Raw genomic sequence first — 11214 nt, forward strand, 5'->3', positions numbered from 1 at the left:
TCTTTTGGTCTATTCAAACTGCCAAGATCACCCTCCAGAAATTAAGCTCCAATTGCAAGGCACCATGCTCTGATACCAATTGTTGAATTGTCTAGATAATAGAGAGGGGGGTGAATCAATTATCATAAAATATTTTTCTCAAGCTTAATTAATTTGAAGCAACCATAAACCAATTAGATAAATAAAGAAAACTTATGGTCATGAAATCACATAAACATTATACACCATGAACACTAAAATTATGTATAAATCAAAAGTTGGGAAAAACCATGAAGAGTGTAATTCTCATGAAAATAAATGCTAGGTAGAGTGAGTTTTACAGGAGCTCATCACTGGGGTGCTCACAATAGAGGGAAGGATCACCATCAATGAGCTAACTCCCTTGATACAAAAGAACTAATTATGAAATAGTCTTAGAAATAAAAGTGGTCTAATACAACTACATCTACATATGCATGAAGTTAGTTCTATTTAAGAGAACAATAACATCTATTTGTAGAAAATTTGATTAAGAATCTTCTACCAACCTTCTTCTGCAATACTAACTACTTGTTCCTCATCAATTTTCCTCTTCCTTCACTATTATCCTTCACATATCTTACTCTATTTGCATGCTTCACCATCATGCATAAATCCACACACTCAAATTAAAATCTAAAAATATGTTCTATATAAATACATATGCTATCCCCAACTGACAATGTAATTGAGAATGTTATTATTGTATGTAAAATAGTCATATTAGTTATTATGTTGTCATTGATGTCAAGCCTTAGTTGGTTAGACATTATGCTAATATAGTATAGTGCCATAAAATTTGATTAATGAAGAGGATTTGAAGAAAGTATGATGATGACAAAGTTGATAAGTATTGGTATTCAATGGGCACTTGAATGAGTTCAACCTTGATAGTGTAATGTTGGTTTGATTATTTTGCAATCATGTAAATTTTTAATGAAGTTCATGTATTCACCGAGCTATACCACTTACATCAAATGATAGAAGGAATATAATATTCCTTGACCTACTAAAGTATTAACTAAGTGCCTAACAAAGTATGGATGGAGTTAAGTGTTAACCAAGTGATTCTAGTGTTAATCAAGTGTTAATCAAGTGTTAATCAAGTGTAGTGTTACGCGAGTGAAGTTGCAATGTTCACCAAGTATGAGCTAGAAGAACAAATTAAGAAAGATGAGATTTGAGGTCGACTTGTAATGAAAATAAAGAATTTTTCAGAATTTCAAAGGCTAAAAGACAAAGTTTGTTACAAGATCTGCGATTGGAAAAATATAATGAAGATCTAATGAAGAAAATTTAAGAAAGATAAAGATGAGCACAAAGTTTATGAAAGTTCTATTTTTTGAGTGTCTAAATACAATGAATTTGAGATCTGCGATCGTTATTTAGCAAAAAAATCTAAAAAGATCTTGAAGGCTAAAGTTAACTATTTAAGGAGATGATTGAAACTATTTTTGGTTCCTAGTTGAATGCTAATTGTGAATTACAATTGAAGTTAAAGGAAGAAGAACAAGGTGAACCAAGTAGAATAGAGGTGTGAAGATCAAGCAAAGGAAAGTGCAAAGAGAAAGAGAGTGAATTAGCCAGACAAATATTGAAAGGATGGAGACCAAGTGAAGAAGTGATCTAAGCTAATAAGGTAGTGATAAACCTAAAGAGACCATTTGAATGTTACTTTGTTTTCATTGAGCAAAGAAAATATCTTAACCGAGTGGACCTAACAAGTCTATGAAATCTTACATGGTAACATCGATTAGTGATGTTTGTAAGTCTTTTAAAATAGGGCACTCTTTAGAAATATCAAGTAGTGATAAGGTCCAGATGATCTTTGGTTAAGATCCTCTAATAAGGTCACACTAAAAATGTGCATGTAATCCTTTTACAATGTTGGCTCCTAACAAAGCTCACTTCAGAAAAGTGAGTTATTTGGGTTATTAGTCTCAAGTGATTTTTTCCTTTACAAGGTTTCCACATTAAATTCTATGTTTAGTTGTGTGATTGCTTATATTTTGCAAAGTATATTTCATGTTTTATGTTTCATTTTGCAACTTAGTATAGGCTAAATAGTTACTCTAATACTTGGTATAAGATAAATAGTTACTTTGGTACTTGGTATAGTTATAAACAATCAGTTAACAACTTGAAGTAAAAGGATCATATTTGTGAATTAAAATTTTGAGTAAGGTTGTCGAGTTAGTATTGTGAAATTTTATGAAGTTTAATTTGGTGCTAAATTATGTTTAAGGCCAATGGGATAAATGGATAGAGCCAAGTGCTTGAAGGAAATAAGTTTAAAGGTACTTGAACTAGAAAGATCTAAAAATATTGTACAAGAGAGAGAAATCTAAGCTAAACAAGTAGGACTTCTCATGAAAAATAATAATGAAGCTATACTTATCTGGAGTTAGAGATCATGCTTTAAATTGGATAGGCAATGCATATGTTGCTCTTGTTTGTCCTATGATTGTGGATGAAATGAAACAAAAAATAAAATGCAATAACATGATGATTGAAATTGCATCTACCTCGAATGATCTAGAATTTTATGATAGCAAGACCTAAACAAATAATAAAGAGATGTGGGACAAGTTGGAACTTGTACATGGTGGAGATGAGAATTTATTGAGAGCTAAGTCAGAAAGTTTGAGAGGAAAATATGATGACATGGGAATGAAGGGAGCTGAAAATGTTGCACAATATCTGAACTGGATCAAGAAATTTGTGAGTGAAATCATAGCTACTTGAGGAGTCATTAGTGAAAGTAAAATTATAAGTAAAGTTCTCAAAACACTCTTAGCTATCTATGCTATAAATGTTTTTGCAATTTAGGAAGTTAGAGGTATGCCTGGTAATGCTCTTACTTTGATGGTTTAGTTGGATAGTTGGTTGCATTTCAATTAAGAAATTATGATAATAGTATTCCTACACTTGGGAACTCTTTCAAGATTTACTAACCATTGGTAGTTCAAAGAAAGACAAGAGTGGTAATGCTGAAAGTGAGTCAAAATCAAACAATGATATAGTTGGGATTGAAGCATTTCTTAAAATGAGGTGACCTAGAGCTAGATGCCCTAATAAGTACATGGATGACAAGAAATACATAAATAATAAGAAATATCACAAGTACATGAAGAGAAAAGGCTACAAAGGCAAAGGGAAGAAATCATGATATACTAATGAGGAAGAGCACATCGAGTCAAATACTAATGATGAGAGAGATGGAGTAGAAGTGGTTTATGTTTCTATCAAAGAAGACCCTAATGAGGGAAGGTATGAAGAAGGAAATATTTGTTTCACATGTTAGTAAAAATGATACTTGGATCACTGATAGTGGTCACTTACATCATATGACTGATGATCTTAGTAAGGTTAACAAATTTGAAGTATGTGATGGTGAAACTATTAATCTAGGGAATGATATTCCATGTCCAGTGAAAGGTAGAGGACCATTGATGCTTAATGAAAAATACAATGTGATGATGCATATTGGGTGCAAGGACTAAGATATAATCTATTGAGTGTTGCTCAATTGAATAATATAGGTCATAAGATTGAATTTTAGAAGACAAAAGTGAAAATCTTTGATGATGATGGAAATGTGGTTGGTGCTAGTGAAATAAAGGTTCAAGTTTCAGAGTTAAGTGATAAGGGGATTACAAGCCATGAGGCATGATAGGAAAAGTGATGACAACCTATACCTTGGTGAGGAGATAGTTGTAAGAGTGGATAAGTAAACATTGACATCATCCTTTGAATGGTTTCACACCTACCTAGTTGAAAACCTACACTCTAAGGATGAATTCATGAGTCATTTATGAATAGGGGACGTGAAATATGGATTATTGATAAGAGAGAACAACATTCAGTGCATTCTCTAATGATATTTATAATTTTTGTAACCAAGGAAGTAATATAGGACAAGGATATATAAGTATATAAGATCATACCCGCTTTGGTGAGTTTTTTAGCACAACTTCAACTTGTATATTGTGGTGAATTTTACCTTAGAAAGATTGCAAGTAGATGCCCCAGTATGTAATTATAGTGAATTGAGGATAAGAGATTTGGTATTATAACTGCAACTTAGAGTATAACTCTACTGACACTGATGTTTCCACATGTTTAGATTCTTCAAAAGGAGACCCCTATAACAACAAAAGGATAGAAGGAAACTCATTTTGGTTATCCTCGCATTTGCATGCTATGATGGGTTTCTAGTCTAGACACACCCCTTAGTACAGTAAACCCTAACTGTTAGGTGATGTCAATGAAGATAACTATGCTTTTAGTATGCAAAATCAATCATAATTTGAGTGATATGGTCTTTATACCACCATCTTATGTCAATTCAAGACCCTTGCAATGCATTTGAAAGACCTAAGATTCCTTCTTTCTCTCAGTGACTTTGGTATGACTACATTATGTCAGTAATTTAAATTTTGTAAGCAATTGGATTTATTTTCTTATTTGGCTAATTTCAAATTTCAGTATTTTAATATTATTTTCTTCTTGCCAACAATGTGATGTGGGGCTGCTTAGCCAAATTTTTTGTTTATGATTCTATTTTGCCTCTAGGAAATGTTTTTATTTGATGATTAAAATTTTACTTTAATGGACACTCTTGATTTCCTTGTTTTGCGTTGAATATTTTATCTTTGATTTCTGAATTCCTAACATATGATAGGCCTACCAAAGGGATTCCTAACAATCAAGTGGAGGTATAACATTAGGGTATGAGCTTCTTAGTGAAGCTATTTGTGTCCCATCCTCTCCCAAAACTACTATAGTAGAACTAGTGAATATTTGTTGACTATTATGAGTAATGGGTTGCACCCCAATATAAACTAGTTAAGGTTACAAGTTAACCTAATGGACTTTTAGATGCAAAAGGTGCATGTGTAACAATGGACTTGTTTAGTTTCCTATCAAGAAGCGATACACAATGGAAACTCTAGAGAAAAAGTGATTAACCTTGAATAAAGATCCAAGTGCATTTTTAGGAGACCCTATTTGAGGGAGTCTCATACAACTGTTACCTTGATGAGTGAGTATATGGAAATTCAAAACACCTTATGGTATTATTATGAGAGACTTTATAAGAATATTCATACCAGTTTAGAATGTGTGTGTGTGTGTGTGTGTGTGTGACCTGTATGTTTGTGTGTTTGACCCTGGTGAGCATACCAATGTCGAAGTTATGGGTTGAACTTTGCTTTTAGGGAGGGGAATTAGGTAAGTATGTTATTATATTTGAGTGTATATGTGACATATAAATCATTCTTTTGAATAAAACTAAATTTTGTGAATAAGTCCAGACAAGGTCTATCTTGGGATTAATGTCTTTGTTGTGTGATTTCTAGGAGGAAGTCAAAGTCTAGTGGAGGAGGATGTAAGACCCCTCCTCATATGCACTTATTTAAATATGAATTTATTGTCAAACCCTTTATAGGAGATTTGAATGGATATATGAGTACGACAATGTGTTGAGATAATGGGTGTTGCACACATTGCATAATATTGTTATATTTTATTATTTTATTTTTATTATGTAATGTTGTACCTAGATGGACGTGCAACATGTAAAGATTCCCATGGAATATTCTTGATGAGTTGTATTGTAACATTGTGAAAATATTTTATGTAATTATTTAATATTGGGAAAAGAATTAAATGCCCAATATTAAATGTGGGGTCAGTGGGTTAGGTAGCACATGGTTTTAGCACATAGTTTATGTAATACCACTTAGTGGTTTTGTGGGACTTGCTACTATATAAGCAGCCACAAGGGTAGTTGTTGTATAGAGAGAGAGAGGGACAAGGAGAAGACAAAAGGCAAGAGTCGAGCGGGGCAAGGCTTGACAGGTTAGCCAAGGGAGCATTTGTGAAGGTTGAAAGCATGGCATGGGATGTGTGGATTCATGCTTGTTCACATAGTTTGCTCGGTTGTGGCTATGGCCATGAAGGCTTCCATAGTTGTATGGAAATGGTATTTTTGTTGAATAATAAATGATGATGGATGTTTTTGGAGGCTGGGTTTTTTCCCTCAATGAGGGTTTCCCAGGGTATATCTTGTGTCACAATTTTGTGGGTATGTTGTCTATTCTCTTGCATGTGGATTTTAATTTCGTATTTATTTCAGATCTATTATGGGCTATTTGGAAACGGTTATATTCTTTGTTGCCAAGTTTTCTTACAAGTGGTATCAGAGCTATGGTTTTATTATTGTAACCTTAGATTGAATCCATGGGAATGCATGAGAGGATAAAAGAAAGGGAAATATATATGAATGATTTATTGCAGATCTGAGGGTTTTGGATTTGTTGTTATGATGGAATGTTAAAAGATTTGGGCATGTGAAATTGTTGGAGAAAAAGATTTTTTTGGATGTTTCATTTTAAATGAGGGTTTTGGGGGGTGGCTTGTAGAAATGACCTCCTGGGTAAAAACAGACCTCACCATTGGATCCGAGTCGACATTTCCATAAATTTTGATATATAATATGCCCTAGTTTGGCCATGTTCAGAGGAAATGAAAGAGTTTTTTGGTTTCAGCCCATGATGGCCGTCAAATTTAATCCTGTCGGAATTTTCGTCACTGAAAAAATAAAAAATGAAAAATTGTACTGAAAATGGTAAAAAGACTGTCTTAGTAAAATGGCCATAACTTTCTCTCAGAATATCGGATTTCAGAGTTCTTATAGGCGTTGGAAAGCTAATTCAGAGCACTACAAGATGGTGTAGGTTTGGTTCTATGATTTTGATATTTTGTCAGGTTTTAAGAGCCCTAAAGTCAGATGTTCTTTATTTTGAGCACAGATTAGGGCATAACTTGGGCATACAGAGTCAGATTTTGGACTTCAAGTAGTCAACAGAAAGCTCTTGGAGAGCTCTACAAATTGATTCAGATTTAGTGTAGGTTTGGCATGATTTATTTGTTGATATATTGAACTAAATAGTTTATAGGTATATTTTGACTATGGTAACATTGTGAGTTTATGGCATTGGAGATTTAAGATTTGATGTCATTGTATACTCAGTTCATATTTCAGATTGGTCTCATGATGATGTGGTTATCAGTGTTTGGTTTGGATATGCATGATGACTTGTTGGGTCTACAAGTTCTGCAGTGTTGTAAGCAGTCTATACTTACAAGTTGCATTTATAACTTGGTTATGGGTTGTCTTTGCATATTGATCTTTCATTATTGATGCATATTCAGATTAGTGGCTTGGATTTGGGTTGTCTATGCCCTAAGTCACATGATTTACTATTTTTTTCATGTAGAAGGGATGAGATGTTGTTACCAGGGACAGTCATGGTGGAGGATTGTGGTTGACTATGCTGACAGGTTGGACATATTGAGAGCCAGATGCTTAGTTCATGGATGTGATCATGGTGCCATGGATTTTGGCATGACATGATTGAATATACAGGTACATCCTTGATGTTCATTAGTTTGAATTTTCTGATTTGGTTATGGTGGTATATCTTCTTGGTTGAGGATCATGGTTATTTGGTTTCTTTTGAGGAGTTCATGATGTGCACTTTGAGTTCTTTGATAGTTTGATGCCTTGGTTGATTCTCATGGTTAGAGGATGATTTTTCATCATGATGTCATCGATAGCTTGGATACACGGTTTAATGGGAGCTTGTGACAGTGATGGGGTGACAGTGCAGGATTAGTTCCTGGTTTGGTTTATATCTTCTAGGTTTGGAGAGGATGGATTTTATGATGCCATAGGTGACTTGGTACCATGGTTGAGTGGGAGTTGTTGGCATTGATTTATTTATTGAGTGTTTGCAGATGTTGGAGGTTTGTCTTAGATCCTGTTGCTGCAAAAGCGTCTTTGACATTTGCATGGTGCACTTGTTATCTTCATGGTGTATGGAGATGGTTCTTCCTGGTATGTGGAGATGGTTTTCTTCATGGTGTGTGAAGATGGTTGCATCTTGAGGACTCACAGGGTTCTTGGCAAAGGTGTGGTTTATGCTTTTATTTGGCATGTTATCCTTGGTGTGAGGATGGTTTCATTATTATGTCATGGTATACTCTTGATATGCATTTAGATTTGTGACATATTATGGTGTTTTCATATGGAGCATGTTATCTCTTTAGTTGAGATGGTTAGATCATGTTGTCATGTTTATGTTCCGGAGGCCATGGTTGGAACTTTGACATTGATCTTGGTTTAGTTTCTTGGTATTGAGTACACTAATCATAAGCTGGATACTTCATGATATTGCTATGTTGCATTTGGAGTTGGCATGGATTGATTGGTTACAGGTGCTCATGGATACTTAGAGACGGTGGTGATGCTGATTTCTCTTGGATTAGAGAAGTATTTGTTGGGACAGTTAATGGTTTCAGCAGGAAGTCCGAGGGGCAGTCACCTGATATGGACTTGAGAGGATATTGTTCTTAGATGAGTCTTGGTTGGAGACTTGGGTATCTTGATGAGCATTCTCATTCCCCACTCTTGGTCTACTCGGCAGTTTGCTACTTGAGAGGTATAGCCCATTGTTTCTCTCAGTTGTATTATATTTATGCTTGTCTTTCATGAATATGGATCTTGAGCTATGGTACATGAGTTAGTTCTAGAGGATTCATTTGAGAGATGGTTTAGCATTGGTTATCTCCATGTGCATATGTTGTTATGTTGGTTGAGTTTGGGAGATGGTTTTATATTGGGCATTTTCCTTGGATTAGGAATGGGTTTATTGAGTTTGATCTTCTTGTGAGAGGCTTACATCCATGATTAGTTATATGGTATGGTTTAGGTGTTGTTGAGGCTTCTTGTTGGGGTTTTATGGAGGAGATTATACTTGCATAGTTTACATCTAGAGGTGTGTGTAGAAGGACATGATACAGGTTATGATTTGCATGGTTTCTCTAGTCTTGGTTATCTTCTCGGATGTTCAATTTTGCCTACATTGGATTTGAGATTGGTTGGAGATTGTGATCACTGGTTTGTGCTCATGTTTGTCATGTGAGAGATGACATGGTTATTTCTTTATCTCTTTCCTTTATTGGTTGTGGAGAATTTGGGAGACTATTGGAGATTTGTTACAAGAGTTGTTCTTGCAGGATATCAATTTATCTATTGTGGATGTCCTTGATACTACATGGATTCACTTCTTTGAGATGTTGTTGAGTGGATTGGTTATAGATTTGACATTATCTTTTGCAGTGGGAGCTTCTTGGTATATATGTGGCAGGTATTGCTCTTGAGGCTTGTGATTGCAGGTTGTAGATTGGATATGTCGGTGATATAAGATTCACTTGTTATACCTTTGAGGTATGGATAGTTGGATGGGTTTGGCACTTTGCTGTGGGTGCTATTTCAGCTATGGATATTTTGACAACTATGGATACATGTGATTACCTTTGGATCAAGTTTTTTGTGCTTGGAATTTCAGTTGGTACAAGATTTTATGATCTTCTAATGCGACAGGTTGGGTGGCTTTCTCTTTGGATGGCTTCTATGTATGTCCAGTGGGAGTGGCATAATAGGAGGTGAGATCATTCATGTTCGAGATGCTAGATACTTTGATTTTGTTGCGGGTACCAGGATGGAGCACTTGGTGTATTTTGATTCATGATGGTGGATGTGCTGGGAGGGATTGTTCCCTTGTTCATTTTGTGTGGCTACGGATTGACCCTATGCAATGTATACAACAAGTGGGAGATTGTTGAGATAATGGGTGTTGCACACATTACATAATATTGTTATATGTTATTATTTTATTTTTATTATGTAATGTTGTACCTAGATGGACGTGCAACGTGTAAAGATTCCCATGGAATATTCTTGATGAGTTGTATTGTAACATTGTGAAAATATTTTATGTAATTATTTAATATTGGGAAAAGAATTAAATGCCCAATATTAAATGTGGGGTCAGTGGGTTAGGTAGCACATGGTTTTAGCACATGGTTTATGTAATACCACTTAGTGGTTTTGTGGGACTTGCTACTATATAAGCAGCCACAAGGGTAGTTGTTGTATAGAGAGAGAGAGGGACAAGGAGAAGACAAAAGGCAAGAGTTGAGCGAGACAAGGCTTGACAGGTTAGCCAAGGGAGCATTTGTGAAGGTTGAAAGCATGGCATGCGATGTGTGGATTCATGCTTGTTCACATAGTTTGCTCGGTTGTGGCTATGGCCATAAAGGCTTCCATGGTTGTATGGCAATGGTATTTTTGTTGAATAATAAATGATGATGGATGCTTTTGGAGGCTGTGTTTTTTCCCCTCAATGAGGGTTTCCCAAGGTATATCTTGTTTCACAATTTTGTGGGTATGTTGTCTATTCTCTTTCATGTGGATTTTAATTCTGTATTTATTTCAGATCTATTATGGGTTACGTGGAAATGGTTATATTCTTTGTTGCCAAGTTTCCTAACACAATGTAATGTTATTGTCATGGTTATGTCTTGAAACCATGTAGAGGATATTATGATAATTTTGACTATCTTGCGTATAATGATTTGATGATTGTTGCAATAATATTATTTAATACTTACCCTCTTATGAATCATTAGAAATTCGAAGACAAAGATTATCAAATCACTAGAAGTTCCCTTAAGTAGTGAAATTTTAAATATTATAAGTACATTACAATGTGTTAAGGTTGTTAGGGTATTGTGTACAAGAGGTTATACTTTTGCATCAGGATGAGTTATTTGGTTTCTTGAAATTATGGTTTAAATCATAAATATTACGTGTATTTTCTAAGGATATATCTACATAACTAGGTGATGAAAAGTTATAGACTTAGATGATTTGATGATGGATATGAATTAATATTTTATGTTTTAGGTGTCCTAACGAGAATTGAGATCAGTTGATACATTCACATTTTGATACCCTGTGATTCGAGACTTATTACATTGTTTGATTGTTTAAACATTGATTTGTACTAATGATACTATGAGGTGTTTCACCTTATGATGATGATGATGTGAATTATGGTTCAATATGCTCTATTGATGATGTTTAGGTATATGCATGCCTAATGATGATTATTCTAGTATTTTAATTCGAATTAATGAATATGTTATGTTATATTGATTATGTAATTAGTGATGATTAAATATGTCTGCAGAAATGATAAAGGTTATCTAAATGAAAGTTTTAATGTTTTGATCAAATGTCATTATGAAAATTTGGTTTAAATATATGAATGTGATGTTATCAAA

This window comes from Cupressus sempervirens, chromosome 4, assembly GCF_028749045.1.
Source record: "Cupressus sempervirens isolate cs-2001-9-10 chromosome 4, ASM2874904v1, whole genome shotgun sequence".
Taxonomy (NCBI): domain Eukaryota; kingdom Viridiplantae; phylum Streptophyta; class Pinopsida; order Cupressales; family Cupressaceae; genus Cupressus; species Cupressus sempervirens.